The sequence below is a fragment of the Chiloscyllium plagiosum genome, unplaced genomic scaffold, assembly GCF_037043375.1.
Source record: "Chiloscyllium plagiosum isolate Xiang-an unplaced genomic scaffold, Cpla_swu_hap1 HiC_scaffold_20, whole genome shotgun sequence".
Classification (NCBI taxonomy): Eukaryota; Metazoa; Chordata; class Chondrichthyes; order Orectolobiformes; family Hemiscylliidae; genus Chiloscyllium; species Chiloscyllium plagiosum.
Window position 1 is genome coordinate 45,187,494 of NW_028270158.1, and position 24,145 is coordinate 45,211,638.

Consider the following 24,145-nt stretch of genomic DNA (forward strand, 5'->3'; position numbering starts at 1 on the left):
TGCAGAACAGGGCACAGTACTAGTTAGAACAGGCTTTCAACTGGATGTTTTAAGGTTGTAGCTGCATAGCTCCCATTCCTTAATGTTGATTAAACCTGTCCTTGCAACAGCTGGTCAGAGACAGGGCCTGCTGAATGTTTCCAGTTATGAGATCCGACATTGCAAGTCACAACCAGAATTTTTCTGACCTTACTCAATGTAAATACTCCCATTGGGAAGAGATATATTAAGCATTTTCCTTATCAACCAATGAGAAATGCTTTGCATTGATGATACTTTCAGCTCAGTGTTTTTCGTTTAGATACATGGACTTCGCTGAATAACTTGCATTTATTAAATACTTAAATATTATCAAACTATGTGCATTGTGGATTATTTCTGATTAAGAACTATTGTTACTTTTGCATGTTCATAATATAAAAAGTTGCGTATGCTAGAGAATTGGCTTTTTGTTGAAAGATCAGATGAGATCATAACCTAGAAGAAAGAGTTTGAGTGATTTCTGAATGTACTGTTAATCCTCATTTGAAATTACGACTGTATATAGGCTTTCGCTTTTAATGTTTTCTATGAATAAATTAAAAGAATGTTTGAGTTATAAATTGTGCCAGAACTGTGAAGAATCTGTTAATGTAGAAATGTGAAGGCAGTTGTGGGTGTTTTTATGATTCATAGGATGAATGTGAAAATTATCTAAATATAAAGCTAAATGTCAAAGGAAGTTCAGATGCAGAAAATGCATGCTGATAGGTCATTGTGCATTTTTTCATTTGTAATCAGCTACTTTGTGTGTGAACATTACTTTCCAATTGCTATAACAGTTGTAAAGTGTGATCTTACTTTCAACGAATAGAACTTGGGGATCACCTAACATTGTTTGCATATACTGTATACAATATGTGAGAAATTATCATCTTGCCATCTTATACATGGTATTGAAGATTTTATTTTTGAGTTAACATTTTCTAAAAGGTGATTTGTAAATTATCCATGGGTAGAATTTTGCCCATTTTAATATTTTTTATATGGTTTCTTTTACTTAGATCTTTGTGGGTACTTTTGGCTTTAGTGCTCCTTTGTTCTCACTAACTCATTTAGGTAATACAGTCACATAGAAACAATATTCTTTGTTTGATGTTGAAGTGTAGGATATGTGAATTTGCACAGAAGCAGAATTAGAAGAATTCACCTATAATACTAATAATTATCAATCTTCCACTAAACTTAACATAGCCATGTAGAAAGAAACTATTGATTTCCTGGACATCACAGTAACTGAATTGGCAAAGGCAATAGGCACAAGTTAACACTTTTTCTTTACTCCAAATAACTGGCACACTGACACACGCAAAAAGCCATCTCCTAACTGCAACTTCTGTGGATTAACTGACTGTAACTTCACCTATGTGTTTCTCTCTTATACAGACCAGGTTGGAACGTTTTTTAGCTTCAGCATAGTAGTGAGAGACGAGACATAGTTTAACAGCTGCAGCTTCAGGTTACTGCTGATTAGGGAAGGGGAATCATAGGAAGTTATCAGGTTGATTCATTTGTGATTTAAAAAGTCTATTTCCTGTAAAAAGGAATTAACTGAGAAGCAACAGGAATAAGTGAAAGTCAAGGGCAATAAATGAAGTAATCTGATAAAAATAATGTAAGTAAGCAAGTCAGTAGATTAAGGGAAGGAGGATAAAGTTAGCATAAGCACACCAGGTCAGGCAGCATCCAAGGAGCAGGAGAGTTGATGTTTTGGGCATAAGCCCTTTATCAGAAATGTCGACTCTTCTATTTCTTGGATACTGCCTGACCTGCTGTGCTTTTCCAATGCCACACTTTTCAACTCTGACCCCCATTATCTGCAGGCCTCACTTTCTCCTAAAGTTAGCATAAGGGAAGTGAATATAAGACTAAGACATGGTAGCAGATGGGGAGTTAGGGACCCTACCAGAGTCCTAGATGGCCATTTGTTCAGGAAGTGCTCCCAACTGCAGAAAGTTGAGCTCTGAGTTTTGGAGCTTAACCAACGACTAGAGACACTGGCACATTTACGAGTCTGAGTGTCATGTGGATAGCAGGTTATCAGTTGTCTAACTACAGCTCAAAAGCCTGGAGGAAGGATGGGAATGAGTAGCTGCTGGGCAGTTCAAGTGAAACAGGCAGGTATTGAAGCAAATGCTGGGCTCATTTTCAAAACTCTTTTCTATTTTGCATATTTGTGAGGATGCTGGATCTTCAGGTCCATGTTTGTGGCACCGCAAGCAACCTGACTGTATAGGAGGAGAGGAAAGAGAAATGAAGAAGAGTATTAGTGATAGAGGAATTGTTAGTGGAGCATATAGGTGTTTCTGTAACTATCATGTGACTTGAGGATGCAAGTTGCTTTGCTGGTCCCAGGGCCTAGGATATCAATTAACAGCTGTCAGGCATTCTTCTGAGGGACGGTGAACATCTATAGGTAATGGTCCATATTGGTACTAATGACTTACATGGGGAAGGGGTTGTGGTGCTACAATTAGAATTTTGGAAACTAGTTAGCAAGCAGGACTTCAAATGTAATAATCTCTGGGTTACTGAAAGGAAGAGTAGACTATTCAGCTCCTCAAATCTTCTACCATTCAGTGAGGTCATGGTTGATCTGTTGCCTGACTCCATATACCTGCCTTTGGCCCATATCCCTCAATGGCTTTGCTTAACAAAACTTTTATCTATGTCAGATTTAATGTTAACAATTGAGCCAGCACCCATATCATTTCTAGACTAAAGTTGCAAATATCTACCATGCTTTTTGTGTGTAGAACATTTCTCTCGAACGATCTGGCTCCAATTCTCAGATTATGTCCCCTGGTTCTAGAATTCCCAGTCAGTGGAAATAATTTATCTATTCCATCTTTTTCTGTTGATATTTTGAAGACTTCTATCAGATCACCCCTTAACCTTCTAAATTTTTGAGAAAATGGGCCTCATTGGTCTAGTCTCTCTTTATAACTTAATCGCTGAAATCCAAGTATCACTCTTGTAAACAGACATTGTACTCCCTGGGAGGCCAGTCTATTCATCTCAAGATGTTGTACCCAGTTTGACTCATAGTATTCTAAGTGGGGTGTAATTAGGGTTTTGTACAACTGCAGCATAACGGTATCCTTATACTCCTGCCCCCTAGATATAAGGACCAGCATTCCATTAGTTTTCTTGATTGTTATCTGCGCCTGTTCGTAACATTTTAAAGGTCTATGCACCAAAACACCCAAGTCTCTCTGAATGTGTCCACGGTATTTAACTTGATATCATGTAGAAAGTGCTATTTTTTTCAGGCCAAAATGGATAAACTGTCACTCGCATACATTGAAGTCTACATGCCACAGTTTTGCCCATTCACCTCATTTATCGGTACCACTTTGTAATTTTATGCTATCATCTGCACTGTCTTCAATGCTGGCTAGCATTGTGTCATCAGCAAATTTGGATATATGACTTTCAATGCCATTAAATAAGCCTTTAATAAATAAATATGGAGGATTCTGGGTAATCCAAGATGGAGGACGGGAAGAAATTGTGGCTCTAAGAACTTTTTTTTTAGGTATTTTCAGTGTTGGACCTGATTTCCTCGAATTCTAGGGGCAGTAGTCACAGTTTTATCAAGCTGTTGCATTGTTTTGGAACTTTGGGGGAAAAATAGATCAAAACAACTGCACTTTAAAAAGGAAAAAAGAGAGACAACAGAGACCACATGGGAAGTGATTCAAATGAGAAAGAAACCTACATTGCTGTCTGACCCAGCTGTGAATCTGCACAGCTCCTGCCTCTGACACTTGAGTTCAACTGTCTCTGGATGTCAGAGTGCATCTAAGAAAAATTAATAAACAATGAAATTCACAGCTGACCTTGGAGAAACCAGTGTGGGAGAGCTTACAGCAGGGGAGCAGTTAAATTTTTAAGTGTAACCTTACTGTTCTTTTTGTAAACAAAGGTGGGTTTCCTTAATCATATTGTTTTGTTGAGCTCTGTCTCTTGATTAAATTTTAAAGTATAAAATATAGGTACTAAGTTAGCCTGGAGCAATTTTTTTAAAGCAGTAAGACTGTGCTATTTGCAGCATCTGTAGATTGTTAAGATGCAAAGATGGCCTTCAGTAGAGTGATGTGCTGTTCCTGTCAGATGTGGGAGATTAGGGAGAGTTTCTGTGTTATTGAAGATTGTCTGCAGGAAGTGAGTTGGTTGCGATTTCTATTGGATTGCATGTATCGGTTGGAGTGGCAGTTAGAGCCAGCGAGGAATTTACTGAAGCTATGGGGTTTGATGGATGGCAGTTATAGGAAGGGAGAAAAACCGCAGATACAGTCAGGTAGATGGGTTACCGCCAGGAAAGGTAGGAGAAGGAGGCAGGTCATGTAGAAATATCCTGTGGCTATCCCCATCTCAGACGAGCATGCTGTTCTGGAAAACGTAAGGGGTAATGGATTCTTGGGGGAATGTAGCACGGGCAGTCGGGATTCTGGTATCGAGGCTGGCTCTAATGTAACGAGGAGTAGGTCAGGTTGCAAGTGACTGATTGATTGATTGTGATATGGGATTCTCTAGTTAGAGGTACAGATAAACGGTTCTGTGCACGATGGTAAGAAATCAGAATGGTGTGTTGCGTCCATGGTGCAAGGATCAAGGATGTCTCTGAGAGGATGCAGAATATTCTCGAAGGGGAGAGGGACAAGCAGGAGGTTGTTGTACGTATTGGAATGAATGACATAGGAAGAGAAAATGATGAGATTCTGAGGAGAGAAAATAGGAAGTTAGCCAAGAATTTAAAAAGGCGATCTTAGAGGGTAGTAATAGCTGGGTTAGTTCTAGTGAGGGTAAGAATAGGAGGATAGAGCAGATGAATGCATGGCTGAGGAGTTGGTGCAGGGGAGAAGGGTTCACATTTTCAGATCATTGGAATCTCTTATAGGATAGAAGTGACCTATATAAGAAGGACAAATTGCACCTGAATTGGAAGGGGACTAATATACTGTCAAGGAGATAAAGAGCTGCTTGGGAGGATTTAAATGAGTACAGTTAGGGGGAATGGGGTGGGATCTAGGTAGATAGTGAGGAAAGAGATCAGTCTCAGACTGGTACACTTGGAAAAGGAGCAAATTAAATAGTCAAGAGAGGCAGGCACAAAGCAGAGAAAGAGATAGGACAGATAAATTAAACTGCATTTATTTCAATGCAAGAGGCTTAACGGTTAAGGAAGATGAATTGGGCATGGTTAGGGACATGGGATAAAATAGCAATTACAGAGATGTGGCTCACAGATGGACAGGACTGGCAGCCTAATGTTCCAGGGTGCAGATGCTATAGGAAGGTTAGAAGGGGGGGGGGGTGCAAGAGAGGAGGGGGAGTGATGTTTTTGAATAGGGATAACATTATGGCTGTACTTAGGGAAGATATTCCTTGGAATATGTCCAGGAAAGGTATTTGGGTGGAACTGAGAAATAAAAAAGGGATGATCACCTTATTGTGTTTGGACTGTAGACCTCTCCCAATAGCCAGCAGATTTTGTAGGGAGATCTCGGTTATGTGTAAGAATAATAGGGTCGTACTAGTAGGCGATTTTTAACTTTCCAAACGTAGATTGTGCAGGTTAGGTGAATTGGCCATGCTAGATTGCCCGTAGTGTTAGGTGAAGGGGTAAATGTAGGGGAATGGTTCTGAGTGGGTTGCACTTGTTGGGCTGAAGGGCCTGTTTCCACACTAAGTAATCTAATCTTAAGAATATTTTCAGATTCAGTATGTGGATGTACCTGCTAGAGAAGAAGCTTGATCTATTTTTGGGAAATAAGGCAGGGGAAGTGACTGGGGAGCACTTTGGGGCAAGTGACCATAATTCTATTAGTTTTAAAATAGTGTTGGAAAAGGATAGACCGGATCTAAAGGTTGAAGTTCTGAATTGGAGGAAGGCCAATTTTGACGGTATTAGGCAAGAACTTTCAAAAGCTGATTTGGGGGGGGATGCTTTCTGGTAAAGAAAAATGGGAGGCCTTCAAAAATGAGATAACGATAGTCCAGAGACAGCATGTACCTGTTAGGTGAAGAGTTAGGCTTGTAGGTATAGAGAATGCTGGATGACTAGAAAAAGTTGAGGTTTTGGTCAAGAAAAAGAAGGAAGCATATATCAGGTATAGACAGCAGAGATCGAGTGAATCCTTAGAATATGAAGGCAGTAGGTGTATACGTAAAAGGAAAATCAGGGCAAAAAAGGGACATGAGATAGCTGTGGCAGATAGAGTGAAGGAGAATCCAAGGGGATTTTATAACTGCATTAAGGACAAAAGAGTAACTAGGGTGAGTATAGAGCCACTTAAAGATCAGCAAGGCCACCTATGTGTGGAACCGCAGGAGATGGGGGAGATACTAAATGAGTATTTTGCAAGGGTGTTTACTGTGGAGAAGGATCTGGAAATAAATAGCAACATCATGAAAAATGTCTATATTACTGAGGAGGTGGTGCTGGATGTCTTAAAATGCATAAGGGTGCATAAATCCCAGGGACCTGATCAGGTATACCCTAGTCCTCTGTGGGAAGCAAGAGAAGTAATTGCTGGGCCCCTTGCTGAGGAATTTGTGTCAATGATTGTCATCGGTGAGGTGCCAGAAGACTGGAGGTTGGCTAAAGTGGTGCCACTTTTTAAGAAAGATGGTAAGGAAAAGCTGGAGAACTATAGACCGGTAAGCCTGACGTTGGTGGTGGGCAAGTTGTTGGAGGGAGTCATGAGGGACAGGATTTACATATATTTGGAAAGGCAAAGACTGATTAGGGATAATCAACATGACTTTGAAATCGTGTCTCACTAACTTGATTGAGTGTTTTGAAGAAGTAACAAAGAGGATTGATGAGGGCAGAATGGTAAGCATGATCTATATGGACTTGAGTGAGGTGTCTGACAAGATTCTTCATGGTAGACTGGTTAGCAAGGTTAGATTACATGGAACATGGAGAACTAGCCATTTGGAAACAGAACTGGCTGAAAGGTAGAAGACAGAAGGTGGTAGTGGAAGGTTGCTTTTCAGACTGGAGGCCTGTGACCAGTGGTGTGCCACAAGGATCTGTGCTGGGTCCACTGCTTTTAATCATGTATATAAATGATTTTGATGAAAACCTTGGAGGTATGGCTAGTGAGTTGGCAGATGACACCAAAATTGGAAACGCAGTGGACAGCGAAGAAGGTTACCTCCAGTGCAATGCGATCTTGATCAGATGGGCCAATGAGCTGAGGAGTGGCAGATGGAGTTAACTTAGATAAATGTGAGGTGTGGCATTTTGGCAATTCAAATCAGAGCAGGGCTTATACACTTAATGTTAAGGTTCTGGGGAGTGTTGCTGAACATAGAGACCTTGGAGTGCAGGTTCATAGCTCCTTGAAAGTGAAGTCGCATGTGGACAGAATAGTGAAGAGGGTGTTTGGCACGCTTTCCTTTATTGGTCAGTGCATTGAGTGTAGGAGTTGGGAGGTAATGTTGTGGCAGGATATTTGTTAGGCCACTTTTGGAATACTGTGTGCAACTCTGTCCTGTCTGCTAAAGGAAGGATGCTGTGAAACTTGTTGGGGTTCAGAAAAGAATTTCAAGGATGTTGCCACGGTTGGAGGGCTTGAACTATAGGGAAAGGCTGAATAGACATGGGTTATTTTCCTTGGACCATCGGAAGCTGAGGGGTAACCTTATAAAAGTTCCTAAAATCATGAGTGGCATAGATAGAGTAAATACACAGTCTTTTCCCTGAGATAGGGGTGTCCAAAACTAGAGGTCATAGGTTTAAGGTGAGAGGGGCAAGATTTAAAAGAGACCTAAGGGGCATCCTCATCATGCAGAGGGTGGTGCATGCATGGATGAGCTGCCAGGGAAATTGTGGAGATTGGTATAATTTTAGCATTTAAAGGGTATTTGGAGGGTATATGAATAGGAAGGGTTTAGAGGGATATTGGCCAATTGCTGACAAATCAAACTAGATTTATTTAGGATATCTGCTCAGCATGGACACGTTAGGGTCTGTGCTATGTATTTCTTTGACTTTGTGACTCTAATTGAGTCATAGCACAGATCACTTCGGGACACCACTGCTCATGTCCTGCCAATTTGAATACCTACCCATTATCTCTATTTTGTTGTCTGCCACTCCTCCAGTTTCCCAGATATGTCAGCAATTTGCCCTCAGATAGAGCCATAGAGATGTACAGCATGGAAACAGACCCTTCGGTCCAACCCATCCATGCCGACCAGAAATCCCAACCCAATCTAGTCCCACCTGCCAGCACCCGGCCCATACCCCTCCAAACCCTACCTATTCATATAACCATCCAAATGCCTTTTGAATGTTGCAATTGTACCAGCCTCCACCACTTCCTCTGGCTGCTCATTCCATACATGTACCACCCTCTGTATGAAAAAGTTGCCCCTTGGGTCTCTTTTATATCTTGCCCCTCTCGCCCTAAACCTATGCCCTCTAGTTCTGAACTCTTTCCCCCACACTCCCTGCCCCGCCCCCAGGGAAAAGACTTTTTACCTATTTACCCTATCCATGCCCCTCATAATTTTGTAAACCTCTGACGCTCCAGGGAAAACAGCCCCAGCCTGTTCAGCCTCTCCCTATAGCTCATATCCTCCAACCCTGGCAACATCCTTGTAAATCTTTTCTGAACCCTTTCAAGTTTCACAACATCTTTCCGATAGGAAGGAAACCAGAATTGCACGCAATATTCCAACAGTGGCTTAACCAATGTCCTGTACAGCCGCAACATGACCTCCCAACTCCTGTACTCAATACTCTGACCAATAAAAGAAAGCATACCGAATGCCACCTTTACCTTCACTATCCTATCTACCTGCGACTCCACTTTCAAGGAGCTATGAACCTGCACTCCAAGGTCTCTTTGTTCAGCAACACTCCCTAGGACCTTACCATTAATTGTATAAGTCCTGCTAAGATCTGCTTTCCCAAAATGCAGCATCTCGCATTTACCTGAATTAAATACTTCACAGCCCATGGGCTCATCTGGTCAAGGTCCTGTTGTAATTAGATTCCCTACAGTGTGGCAACAGGCCCTTCGGTTGAACAAGTCCACACCGACCCTCTGAAGAGCAACCCACCCAGACCCACTCCCCTACATTCACCCCTGACCTAACGCTACAGGCAATTTAGCATGGCCAGTTCACCTAACCTGCACATCTTTGGACTGTGGGAGGAAACCGGAGCCAGGCAGAAACCCACGCAGACACTGGGAGATTGTGCAAACTCCACACAGACAGTTGCTCGAGGTGGGAATTGAACCCAGGTCCCTCGCGCTGTGAGGCAGCAGTGCTGACCACTGAGCCACCTCCAATTTTGGTGTCATCTGCAAACTTACTAACTGTACGTCTTATGCTCGCATCCAAATCATTTATGTAAATGACACAAAGTAGAGAACCCAGTACCGATCCTTGTGGCACTCCACTGGTCACAGGCCTCCAGTCTGCAAAACAACTCTCAACCACCGCCCTCTGTATTCTACCTTTTGAGCCAGTTCTGTATCCAATTGGCTAGTTCTCCCTGTATTCCATGAGATCTAACCTTGTATTAAGGTTACAATTTTGCCACTACTACAGCAAACCTTTTATTAACGAGCACCTATGGGACCAGGAGTATGCCAGTTGATAAAATATTCCAATTGATCAAGTGGTCCACATAATCAATGGTAAAGTGCACATTAAGTAACAGAAGCATAATGCAGGGTATGTACATATGACTTATCATTTATTTACAGCATAAATAGATTTGCCTTAAATAAAACTGACTGGCAGGGAATCTTCTCACTTGTACCTTCTGCTGACTACTCAGAGATCGTGATAACATAGTAAACTTCAGGGATTTGAAGTAAATAATTTTTGCCAATTTATCAAGAATGCTGGTTAAAACAATGTTTGCTGTATTCTGACTTTGCTACACACTTGCCTAATTTCTACTTTTATACAATCTAGTACTTCAGAACTGCTATCAGGAGGTCTATACCCAACACCTTTTACAGTTTTAGCTCCTTTACTGTTCAACAGTTTCACCATACGCTCTCCAGAAAATACCTTCCCCTCATGATATCCTCCTTCACCATTGAAATAATTTTGTTTCAATCAGTAAGGCTACTGCACTTAGCCTGCTGTTTTCTCTGTCCATCCTGCAATCCTTATAACCTGGTATATTTAGTTTCCAATCCCGACCAACCTGCAGCCATGTTTCAGTTGGCTACTTATATCATCATCTCCAAATTGAATTTGTACTTGTAGCTCATTTAATTTTACTCATGTTCTGCACATTCATTTATAGAATTTGTAATTTGGGCCATACTCTGTAACCTGTCCCTCAGCAGTGAAGTTTAATTCACCAGTTTATTCTTTCTCTCTTCTGGTTTAATCAATGCACTTCTTCTCGTTTTGCCATTACCTGCCATACCTGAAGTAGGATTCCTGATTTTTTAAAAAATTCCTGTCCTATTACTTGATTTTGGAATTGTATTGACTCCCCAACATTTACTAGTTTAAAGTCTTTGTGACCACTCTATTTAGCCTTTCTGTTGGAACATTGGACCCAGATCAGTTTAGGTGGAGGCTGTCCCTTCCTGTCCCAATACCAACTCCAGTGGAATGGAACCAGTCCTTTAGGCACATGTTTGCTGCTTTAATTTTCTTATCTCAATACAAAATTGAAAGTGGCTCAGGTAATAATCTAGAGATTATAACCCTGGTTCTGTTCTTTGATTTTGTCACTAATTCCTGATATTCCCTAGACAGGACCTTTTGCCTACTCTTACCAATGATATTGGTCCCAACATGGATCACACCAACTGGATTAGTTTTTTTTAAAATTGAAAACCGGGCTCAAATGCAGTGAGTGGTACGTCAGGTTCCAAGAGATCAATTGTGTTAGGGGACTCTAGACCGAGGCACAGACAGACGTTTCTGTAGCCAGCAGTGAAAAATCAGAATAGTGTTGCCTCCTTGGTGCCAGGATCAAGGATGTCTCCGAGAGGGTGCAGAATGCTCTCAAGGGGGAGAAGGACCAGCAAGAGGTCATTGTCCACACTGGAGCCAACAACATAGGAAGGGAAAAGGTTGAGGTTCTGAAGGGATATTACATAGCATTAGGCAGGAATTTAAAAAGGAGGTCCTCTCGAATAATAATATCTGGATTACTCTAGGTGCTACGAGCTAGTGAGTGCAGGAATAGGAGGATAGAGCAGATGAATGCATGACTGAGGAGCTGCTGTATGGGAGAGCTGCTCAGGAGGATTTAAACTAGTAAGTTGGAGTGGGGTGGGAACGAGGGAGATAGTGAGGAAAGAGATCAATCTGAGACTGGTACAGTTGAGAACAGAAGTGAGTCAAACAGTCAGGGCAGGCAGGGACAAGGTAGGACTAATAAGTTAAGCTGCATTTATTTCAATGCAAGGAGCCTAACAGGGAAGGCAGATGAACTCAGGGCATGGTTAGGAACATGGGACAGGGATATATTTGCAATTACAGAAAAATGGCTCAGGGATGGACAGGACTGGCAGCTTAATGTTCCAGGGTAGAAATGCTACAGGAAGAAAGGGAGGCAAGAGAGGAGGGGGAGTGGCGTTTTTGATAAGGAATAGCATTACAACTGTACTGAGGGAGGATATTCCTGGAAATACATCGTGTAAGTTATTTGGGAGGAACTGAGAAATAAGGGATGATCACCTTATTAGGATTGTATTATAACAGCCAGAAGGAAATTGAGAAACAAATTTGTAAGGAGATCTCAGGTATGTGTAAGAATAATACGGTGGTTATGGTAGGGGATTTTAACTTTCCAAGCATGGACTGGGACTGCCATACTATTAAGGGTTTAGATGGAGAGGAATTTAAGTGTGTACAAGAAACTTTTTTCTGATTCAGTATGTGGATGTACCTATGAGAGAAGGTGCAAAACTTGACCTACTCTTCAGAAATGAGGCAGGCAGGTGACTGAGGTGTCAGTGGGGGAGCACTTTGGGGCCAGTGACCATAATTCTATTAGATTTAAAATAGTAATGGAAAATGATAGACCAGATCTAAAAGATGAAGTTATGAATGGAAGAAAGGCCAATTTTGACAGTATTAGTCAAGAACTTTCAAAAGCTGATTGGGGGCAGATATTCGCAGGTAAAGGGACGGCTGGAAAATGGGATGCCTTCAGAAATGAGATAACAAGAATCCAGAGAAAGTATATACCTGTTAGGGTGAAAGAAAGGCTGGTAGGTATAGGAATGCTGGATGACTAAAGAAATTGAGGGTTTGGTTAAGAAAAAGAAAGAAGCATATGAAAGGTATAGATCAAGTGAATCCTTAGGAGTATAAAGGAAGTAGGAGTATACTGGAGAGGGAAATCAGGAGGGCAAAAAGGGGACTTGAAATAGCTTTGGCAAATACAATTAAGGAGAATCCAAAGGGTTTTTACAATACATTAAGGACAAAAGGGTAACTAGGGAGAGAATACAGCCTCTCAAAGATCAGCAAGGCGGCCTTTTTGTGGAGCCGCAGAAAATGTGGGAGATACTGAACGAGTATTTTGCATTTGTATTTACTGTGGAAAAGGACATGGAAGATACAGAATGTAGGGAAATAGATTGTGACATTTTGAAAAATGTCCATACGATAGAGGAGGTAGTGCTAGATGTCTTGAAACGCATAAAGGTGGATAAATCCCCAGGACCTGATCAGGTGTACCCTAGAACTCTGTGGGAAGCTAGAGAGGTGATTGCTGGGCCACTTGCTGAGATATATGTATCATCGATAGTCACAGGTGAGGTGCCGGAAGACTGGAGGTTGGCTAATGTGGTGCCACTGTTTAAGAAGGATGGTGAGGACAAGCCAGGGAACTATAGACCAGTGAGCCTGACATCGGTGGTGGGCAATCTTTGGAGTGAATCCTGAGGGACAGGATGTACATGTATTTGGAAAGGCAAGGACTGATTAGGGATAGTCAACACGGCTTTGTACGTGGGAAATCATATCTCACAAACTTGATTGAGATTTTTGAGGAAGTAACAAAGAGGATTGATGCAGGTAGAGCGGTAGATGTGATCTATATAGATTTCAGTAAGGCGTTAGACAAGGTTCCCCATGGGAGACTGGTCAGCGAGGTTAGATCTCATGGAATACAGGGAGAACTAGCCAATTGGATACAGAACTGGCTCAAAGGTAGAAGACAGAGGGTGCTGGTGGTGGAAGGTTGTTTTTCAGACTGGAGGCCTGTGACCAGTGGAGTGCACAAGGATCAGTGCTGGGTCCACTACTTTTTGTCGTTTATATAAATGATTTGGATGTGAGCCTAAGAGGTACAGTTAATAAGTTTGCAGATGACACCAAAATTGGAGGTGTAGTGGACAGCGAAGAAGGCTACCTCAGATTACAACAGGATCTTGATCAGATGGGCTAATGGGCTGAGAAGTGGCAGATGGTGTTTAATTCAGATAAATGGAAGGTGCTGCATTTGGGAAAGCAAATCTTAGCAGGTAAGGTCCTTGAGAGTGTTGCTGAACAAAGAGACCTTGGAGTGCAGGTTCACAGCTCCTTGAACATTGAGTCGCAGGTAGATAGGATAGTGAAGAGGGTGTTTGGTATGCTTTCCTTTATTGGTCAGAGTATTGAGTACAGGAGCTATGAGGTCACATTGCGGCTGTAAGGACGTTGGTTAGACCACTGTTGGAATATTGCGTGCAATTCTGGTCTCCTTTCTATTGAAAAGATGTTTTGAAACTTGAAAGGGTTCAGAAAAGATTTACAAGGATGTTGCCAGGGTTGGAGGATTTGAGCTATTGGGAGAGGCTGAACAGGCTGGGGCTGTTTTCTATGGAGCGTCTGAGGCTGAGGGGTGACCTTAATAGAGGTTTACAAAATCATAAGGGTAATGGATAGGATAACTAGACAAAGTCTTTTTCCTGGGGTTGGGGAGTCCAGAACTAGAGGGCATAGGTTTAGGGTCAGAGGGGAAAGATATAAAAGAGACCCCAGGGGCAACTTTTTCATGCCGAGGGTGGTACGTGTATGGAATGAGCTGCCAGAGGAAGTGATGGAGGCGAGTACAATTGCAACATTTAAGAGGCATTTGGATGGTTATATGAATAGGAACGGTTTGGAGGGATATGGGCCGGGTGCTGGCAGGTGGGACTAGATTGGGTTGGGATATCTGGTTGGCATTGACAGATTGTACCGATGGGTCTATTTCCGTGCTGTGCATTCTCTGTCTCAATGATTCCATGAAAGAACTGCAGATGCTGTAATTCGGAAAAAGAAGTTGCTGGAAAAACTCAGCAGGTCTGGCAACATCTTTGGAGAGAAATCAAAGTTAACATTTTGGGTCCAGTGATCCTTCCTCAAAACCCTTCATCTGAGGAAGGGTCACTGACCCGAATCATAACTTTGAGTTCTTTTCAAGAATGCTGTCAGACCTGCTGAGCTTTTCCAGCTACTTCTGTTTTTGTTTAAAGTTTTTTTTTAATGTCTTGTACCTCAGCTGTCCTTGAAGGGGATAGTGAGCTGCCAGTAGTCCATGTGCTGTAGTTCGACCCAAAAAGCAATTCGGGAAGTGTTAAATTAATACTTTGCACCTGTATTTATCAAAGAGAGAGAAGCTATCCAGGCCATGGTGACAGACAAAGGAACTCAGTGTCTGGAAGGATTCAACAATGATAGGGTAGAAATGTAGGATAAACTATTGGTACTTAAGGGAGTTGAGGACCCTATAGCAGCCAACCTCTCTCTCTCCCCTCCACCTTTTCAGCAGCCTCCCCTCTTCCCATTTCATTTCTTCCACTTCCAGCAAAATCTAATTACCTTGTCAAAGGCATATCACTGAGCCTGACACACTTTTGTTGCTGTCAATTGTTGTGTAATTTTTCTCCGCCATGTACACTAAACTGTATGTTTGTACTGGAGCACCAACAATAGCTCAAGCTTGTATGCAATAAAAACATGGTTTGTTGGATACAGAATTGCAATTTGTTGTTGATTTAGTGTTGTAAATTACCTTGGGCAAATATGCTGATTTTTTTTTCCCCCCCTGCTCCTTAGTAATCAGTCAGTGGTGACCACCTTTGCACAGCGATAGTGACAAATGAAGTAAACAAGCAGGACCTTTTTGATGTTGAGAGAGTCCAGAGTTGTGCACCTTGATGGAAGGTGAATATCAGATCTGAGAGTTTAATTCCAGGTTGAACTAGGTCATACCTAGTTTTTTGCAGTGTTGGTGATCACTGGTCTGAGATCCTGATTCCTGATTACTGGAATATGGAAGCACAACCTTTAAGCAAGTCTGGGATTCTAGTCCCTTTGCTCTCGATGGCCTAATGATTCAGTATCCTAAATGGTAGTGTAGGGTTGACTTAGTGAATGGTTGGAAGATCAACAGTGTGTGGTAATAATAAACTGAGAGATTTCATGATTTTATTCATTAAACTCCATTACTATTTTGCACACTTTACCTACAGTAGGGATGGAGGGTTCTTGCTAAATTCTTGTCAAAGCAAAGATAACTCAGATGTTTCTTTTGGGAGAAGAGGAAGGAGATTTATCTGAGTGATTAGAAATTCTGTACGAAGATTTCTTGTTTTTGTGATACATCAAAAACTGGCTGAATGCAGTGGCGGAATATATTCTTGAATTTAATGATATGATTGTTACCTTGCAATATGAATTTGAGAGGAACCATCCTAAAATAATTGTTAGTCTTAAATGATTAATTTGTGTGGAGGATCTAAAAAAAAGCTTTACAGTTTTGTTTAAATAAATCGGTGCAGTTAACACTCACTCAGCTGAAGTTGATAATCTCTGGTTGAATGCCATCTGTTGGCTAGACCTCTAGAGGAATAAATGCATGGATTTGTATAGAATAATAGTTAAATATATGATAAGTCTTAACACATTTATATGGTGCCAATAATATGTGGTGATGTTTGTGCTGGCATTTGCTATTGGACTTTAAGATTCTGGAGTCTTCAGTACATTAATTAAATCAGTAACATTGCAGATTTGTTATGGTGCAGACAGAGGATATATGGATAATAAGATAATAACTGACTGACTGCATTGTGAAGTTCCAAATAACTTTATATTTATAGACGTGCCAGTTGAAACAAATAGGAAAGGGAGAATGAATCTCTTCTGTATTTCACTGAAAATCTCCCTACATGTAACAAAGTAGTTTGAAGATACAGGAAAATGATTCACTGAGTCATCTTTAATTGCCTCAACGAAAACTTCTTTCGCAACGTTTGTGAAGATTTGTAGCTCAGGTTGAGGTTTAGGGTGTAGGTTTGCTCGCTGAGCTGTAGGTTTGATATCCAGACGTTTCATTACCTGGCTAGGTAACATCATCTGTGGCGACCTCCAAGTGAAGTGAAGGTGTTGTCTCCTTTCTATTTATATCTTTCTCCTAGATGGGGTTCCTGGGGTTTGTGGTGATGTCATTTCCTGTTCGTTTTCTGAACAAAATAGAGGAAGACGAGGCAATGATCTCATTCGACGTAACAGCACTGTTCACCTCCATCAACATCGACCTAGCAAAGGAAACACTCGCCACACTTTTAGAACAGACCATCACACACACACACCAACCACCATCAATCACATTACCAACAAAAACATCATGAAGCTAGTGGACCTGTGCCTCACCACCCACTTCACTTTCAACAACAGTCTACAAACAAACCAACGGCACACCCATGGGATCTCCGCTATCAGGATTCATAGCAAAAGCGGTAATGCAAAGGCTGGAACAAACAGCCCTACCAATCATCAAACCAAAAATCTGGGTTCGCTACGTAGATGACACCTTTGTCATCACAAATCAAAACCGTGGGCGGCACGGTGGCACAGGTGGGCAGCACGGTGGCACAGTGGTTAGCACTGCTGCCTCACAGCGCCAGAGACCCGGGTTCAATTCCTGCCTCCGGCGACTGACTGTGTGGAGTTTGCACGTTCTCCCAGTGTCTGCGTGGGTTTCCTCCGGGTGCTCCGGTTTCCTCCCACAGTCCAAAGATGTGCAGGTCAGGTGAATTGGCCATGCTAAATTGCCCGTAGTGTTAGGTAAGGGGTAAATGTAGGGATATGGGCGGGTTGCGCTTCGGTGGGTCGGTGTGGACTTGTTGGGCCGAAGGGCCTGTTTCCACACTGTAATGTAATCTAAAAAAAAACAAGATAGAAGAGACATTTAACATCATCAACAACACCCTTACAGGCATAAAGTTCACCAAGGAGGAAGAAACTGACAAACTCGCGTTTCTGGACGTCACAGTAGAAAGAAAGGACAAGGGAGAATTACAAACCTGCGTTTACAGAAAACCAACAAACATTGACCAAATACTCAACTACACCAGCAACCATCCCAACACACACAAACGAAGCTGTATCAGAACACTATTCCAATGAGCCACCACACACTGCAGCACAGACGAACTTCGAAAAACAGAGGAGAACCACCTATGCGACGTATTCAAGAAGAACGGATACTCAAAAAGCACAGTGCGCAGATTCCTCAAGAACAAACCATGACAAGCAGACCAAACACAGCCAGAAACCCTAACCACCTTACCATACATCAAAGAAGTCTCAGAAATGACAGCCAGACTACTGAGACCCCTCTGATTCCTATTGGCACACAAACCCACCAACACTCTCAAACAAAAACTAACAAACTTTTTTAAAAGACCCAGTACAACCCATGGACAAAACCAACGTCATCTATAAAATTCCATGCAAGGATTGCCACAAACACTATGTAGGACAAACAGGAAGAACGTTAGCCACCAGGATACATGAACACCAGCTAGCCACAAAAAGACACGACCCTCTCTCCCTCGTAGCCCTACACACGGATGAAAAAAACCACCATTTCGACTGGGACAACACATCTATCCTGGGACAGGCTAAGCAAAGACATGCCAGAGAATTCCTAGAGGCCTGGCACTCCAACCACAACGCCATAAACAAGCACATAGATCTAGATGCCATCTATCAACTCCTCAGAAAACGAACATCACCACAAACCCCAGGAACCCCCTCCAGGAGAAAGATATAAATAGAAAGCAGGAGACAATAGCTTTGCTTCACTTGGAGGTCGCCACTGATGATGTTACCTAGCCAGGTAACGAAACGTCTGGATATCAAACCTACAGCTCAGCGAGCAAACCTAAACCCCAAACCCCTTCTTACCTAACGTTTAGAAAATGTGCATCAGTGGATACGTTTGATATGGTGATGGAATAATAGCTCTTCCCTTTTTAGATATTGTCATAGAATCATTGAATCCCTAAAGTGTGGATACAGGCTATTTAGCCTAACAAGTCCACATCAACCCTCCGAAAAATAACTCCCCCCACCCATTCTCCTACCCTATCACTCCATGTTTACCCCTGACAAATGGACCTACCTACACATCCCTGAACACTCTGGGCAGTTTAGCATGGTCAATTCACCTAAGCTGCACATCTTTGGATTGTGGAAGGAAACCCACACATACATGGGGAGAATATGCAAACTCTACACAGACAGTCGCCCAAGGCTGGAATTGAAACCGGGTCCCTGGCGCTGTGAGACAGCAGTGCTAACCACTGATTCACTGTGCCACCCATTCTGCAGAAGTGTTGATAATTAAGTAAGTCTTTAGCTGCACATGAGGTGATATGGAAGTCAGTAATACCTATACGTTGAGGGAATCTATGTAGTGAGGGGAGCACAACAAAATGGATCCTAAAGGTTTTGGGAAAAGTTTTATATTGGGAAAAGCTAGAGTGATTCAAAGCTGGAGTACTGGGGGCTGTTCAACCTAAGAAAGTATGCTCTGGAGGGTGTGTGTGTCTTTTCAGGAATAATATATAATTTGGAAGAGTGGTTTATAGTTTGCATTTTGAGTTGAGGGGAAGACGTTGCAGGATTTCTTCCAGAATTAATAGAAGTTTGAAAGGTGATCACTGATGCTATCTCTATAGTCATCTCTTCCAACACTCTAAGGTGAAGGTCACAGATCCTGTGGATTTTTCAACTTTCTAATTTCTCCAATATTACTTTGTTACTAGTACAAATTTGTTTCAGGTTGACTGCCTTATGAGACCCCACTTCAGGCAGTCTTTATTGTGTCTTCCTCAGTGGCGACAGAGACAGTCCTTATTTGACTTCCCTACCACTTCTTTATTTCATGTTATAAATTTTCTTCCCTCTGCTTTTAATGAACCCACATTTGTCTTTGCTAATCTTTTCCATTTTACATACCTATAGAACCTTTTGAGACTTTTTTAAGTTTCTTGCTATTTTACATCGATATTCTATTGACTCTTCCTTTATCAGTTGTTGAACCTCCTTTGACTTCTAAAATTCTCCCAATCCTCAGGCTTACAACTTTTTTGGCAAGTTTATAGGCCGCCTCCTCCTTTGACGCACTACTCTCATTAATATTTTCTAATTATCCATGGCATTCTAGCTTTTCCGATTGGATACTTTTGTTAAAGGAATTGTTTTTTAAAGTCAAGCATTGATTCTCTGAACACAAGCCATTGACTAACTTCTGTCAATCCTTCTAATGTATTTTTCCAATCCATCACTGCTGACGTCCTCCTAATACCTTCATAATTGCTGTCATTTTGAGTTAAGACTCTGGTTTCAGATTGAGCTGCAACATTTTTAAACTTATTGGACTTTAATCTTAATGGGAAATTCATGTTGATCGCTATTTCATAAAAGTTCTCTTATAATAAGATTATTAATTAGCCCTTTCTCATTGCATAAATGGTTTTTAAGAGCCTATGCCCGAGTTGATTCCTCACTATTATTGCTTCAGAAAACCTCACAATCCAAAAATTCTTCCTTCACAGTTTTGGTGCTCAATAAATTTAACCAGTTTGTATGTAGGTTAAAGTTATCCATGATTATTGCCTTCTTACTATGTACATTTATAATTTCCTATTTTATTCCATGTCTTACATAACCACTATTTGATGGCTTGTGAACCACTCCTATTGATGTTTTCTACCCCTTGCTGTATCTTGTTTCCACCCATGCAAGTTCTGCATCATACTTGGAGATCTTCTCTGTCTAATACATTGATCCTATCTCTTATCAGAACTAATCTCTCTCCTTTTCCTTTTTTCTTATCCCTATTAAATGTCGAGTATAATTTAATATTAAGTATCCAGACTTTGAGCACCCTGCAGTCACGTGTTTCGCAATGGCGATAATTCATACCTTTTTAAGCCTACCTTATGATCTCTCTAGAATCTGAATTCTGGCAAGATTTCAACAAGTCTAATTTAGTACTTAATGGTTTGATACCATCTTTGAGCTACAGAACAGAAGAAAACCACAGATTTGGTCCCATTGTTCTATCAGCTAGTTTTAAATGTTTATCCAGTTCTCAAAGTGTGTGACGGTCTCTGCCACAACCAATTCCTATGAGAAAACATTCAATATTTCAACATTATGCTTGAATAATATTTTACCTCCCCTCTGTCTCTGATAATTGAGTGCACTCCCTATTACTCAAGTTCCCTTTAAGTCACTTTTGATAACCCTGCAGGAAGTTATTTTTTAGAAGGCTACCTAGCAGGATTTCATACCATTTTAATCACTTATTGATGTAGGCCTTGTACAAACCAATGATTTTGCTGATTGTGATAATTAGGACTGGATATTCTTGAAATATTCTCTTTTATATCACTATTTTTGAAGTAATGTGTCTATTTGTTGGAACAAGAATGCCTCTTTGCTTATCGGGTAGAAATAAGTGTTAACAATATTGCAGTCAAGCTTTCAATCAGATCTATTTATACTCTGCTGTAGGGAACAGTAATTAAGTTGAGCAAACTTTATGAAGTTGAAATACTTGACATTCAAGAAAATATAGTTGGCTTCAGTCCTTGCATATCAGGTACGTGGTGGTATGCTCGTTCTAGATTTTTATTTTTGTTGAAGCTAAATGCTATATTTTCACCTTATTAAAAGTGTTTTGTAGACAGCTATAGTTGTAGAGTGATTTAAAGCTTTTGGAGGCATACAAAAAATTCTTGAGGATTAAGTGGGATTTTTAATGCCATATACATTAATTTTAACATTTATACAATTTTTCATTTGAATTTACATGATCTACATTTGTCTTGACTAATCAGCACTGAAATTTATCATGACTCACTAAATAAAATCAAAAATAGTTTTGTGTCTGACATTAAAAACTTGATAGGAAGTGAGGTCTGCAGATGCTTTTCCTGAAGAAGGGCTTATGCCCGAAACGTCGATTCTCCTGTTCCCTGGATGCTGCCTGACCTGCTGCGCTTTTTCAGCAACACATTTTCAGCGTTAAAAACTTGATATTTTACCAGTTGTACTTGCTGGAAATTTTCTGTTGCACAAATTAATGTAAAATAAACTCTAATTTTGGCAGCATCCTAAATTTATGCTTTCCTGACTAAGTAAAAGACATGTAAATGTTCTAATCTGTGCATATGATCTATTATGTATTATAATAAACTGGTTCATATGAGAAAAAGGATGCCACTTAAGTGCCCCAAATTCAGGTCTATGTAGATACTTTCTCTGGTTCAGTGTCATGACAAAGTTGAATCTGTCTTGCATTCCAGAATCGACCAGCTACTTCTCAGGATTTGTGTAATGTCACTAAAACTTTCGATCTAAAAGCGTTATTATCCCCTTGACATACACACAGGATATTATGCACTTGTGTGTGCCATACATGGGGTTCACCACTGATGGAACTGATGAAAACTCTGATGATAAGATGAGGTTGATTGTAAGTATAGCTGAGGTTGATGGCAAATGTAAAACCTGGTTTATTTTCTGGAATACATGTGTCTGAACAATTTTGGTTCTTCAACGTTCTTCCACAACGTGCTTTTAACAGCACACTATCCTGAATAATGAACAATACTTTTTTGTAGAATCGTATAATAGTATGGCACTGAGGTGCCATTTAATCTTTCAAGTCTGTACATCTTGCGAAGAGCAATCCAGATAGTCGTGATCACCCCAATTCCTGCATTTTTTTTCACCTTCAAGTATTTATCCAATGCCTTGAATCTCTGTCTACCACCAATCAGACAATGCATTCCAGATCCTAACAGCTCATTTTAAAAAAATTTTTCCAATTGCCTTCCATCTGTGCCCTTCACGTTTAACAGACTGATTTCCATATGTTGAGTTAGGCAACAAAAGACTTGAGATTTGCGAAGGCTTTATGCAAGTCTGGAGTTCACACAAACGCCAGTTTTCACTTTCCTTTCTGTATCCTTTCCATCTCCAGATATTTTGAAGTCTTGCTGTATTTTGAATTTGAGCTTTTAATAACTTAGTTTAACTCTGTTATGACACGGTTAACATTTTATATATTAAGTCAAAACCCTCTATGGTGGCATGGTCAGAAATCCTGAAATATCATTGGCAAAGTTCACTAACTTCACAGCTTGACCTCTATCTTGCAGTTTTACTGTAACCACCTCCTTATCTTGTTGACTTTGCTGTTAGCAAAATGGAACCATTTTCTCTTTACGCCAACTTTTATATCTTTAACCTTCCTTACCAGAACTCCCATTGTCTATTTCTGTGGTCACCTTCACCATCTATTCCACTCGCTCCTCATCCCCCTCTGTCAATACTAAAAGGCCCATCACTTTCCAGTTCCTTTCAGAACTTTTGAGTTTTTTTGTTCATTTGTGGAATATATGTGACACTGGCTGAGACAGCAGTTATTTCTCATCCATAGTCTTAAGGGTAGTGATAGTAAGCTGCCTTCTTGAACTGTGGCAGTCCATTTGCCGCAATGCCATTCGGGAGGGAGTTCGAGGATTTTGATCCAGCAACTCTGAAGGAATGATGAAATATTTCAAGGTCAGGATGGTTAGTGGCTTGAAGGGGTTCAGTCAGCGTTTTCTGTTTTGAATCCAAAGATTAATGTCTCAGCTGTAGGAAAGGTGTGGGGTCTATCTCAACAAAGTAGATGTAGTGAAGGTGTGTCCTCTTGGGGGCAATCAAGTATTAGTTTTAGGCTAAGCAGGTGACAGATTTAAAATATATGAAGGATTAGTTCTCTCGAGGTATTTTAAGCATCTTGACCAATGAATTGTTGGTTTAGTTAAAATTTACATAAAACCAAAATGTTGAGCTTGTTTATTCACTGCTTAGTTTATCCTAACTTTATGCCCAAAAATTTTATATAGCCAAAAAGGGTTGAGAAGAAAATATTTTATTCAGTGAGTTAAGATCTGGAACTGGATGCCTTAACAGGGGATAGAAATAGTTTCTTCTGTTTGGAGTTGGATCGATATAGTTGTTATCCATTACAATTACTAAAGCTGTCCAACATATAATTTCTCACAATCTAATGGAGTGCAAAGTACCATGAGCATTCCCACTTCAGTGATGTTGAATTGCTGTTGTATGTAGAGTCAGGAGTGAAATGCTTTGTAAATTGCTTGAAGTTTTGACAAGATTTGTGACTGGCAATTTGGTTTTGGCTCCATGTAGTTTTTGAGAAAATGGTAACAGTGCCTCGATGCAAGACAAATACGTTTAATAGATAATCATTTAAATAAAACTGGGTGGGTTTGGACGATAGAACAGCAGGAAATATAATTGCGATGTCGCTTATTATGAACATTGAGCACAGCAGGCTTTCTGGTATGCATGATATTTTTGGCAAGAAGTTGGATAAATGATTGACTCTGCTGTAAATGAGCACTCCTGTAAGAGGAACCTCCTGACTCGGTACATTTTGTTCGAACATGTAAGCCTTCCCATTTGGCGTGTAGTGCATTCACCAGTTGCTGTTTTGCTGCTGAGTGACAGGCTGTCTTATTTTAGTGGGAAAATAAGCTGGTCTTTTCTGCCATCTAGGGCAAACTGCACTGTTATCTGTTGCGACTTTCATTTGCAAAATATTGCTCTGTATTCAGGGAAACGGTATGACAAGAAAATGGGCTAGGATTGCAGATGATTTTCAGTAGTTGGAGTGGGCATCTTAATAATTTTGTTTGAAAAAACCCATTTAGCTGAGTTTACTTAATTTTGTAATCCTTTACCCCCAGTGGATTGTAGGTGCATGGCTGTGGAATGGCCCTGAGGCTGAGTTAGATTTTTGAGT

General features: G+C 40.8%; 1 protein-coding gene across 1 annotated transcript in view; it reads left to right on the forward strand.

Moving 5' to 3' along the window:
• The window catches only part of lmtk2 (lemur tail kinase 2), a 152,859-nt gene that overhangs the window by 68,766 nt on the left and 59,948 nt on the right, over positions 1 to 24,145 (forward strand). The window lies entirely within an intron of this gene.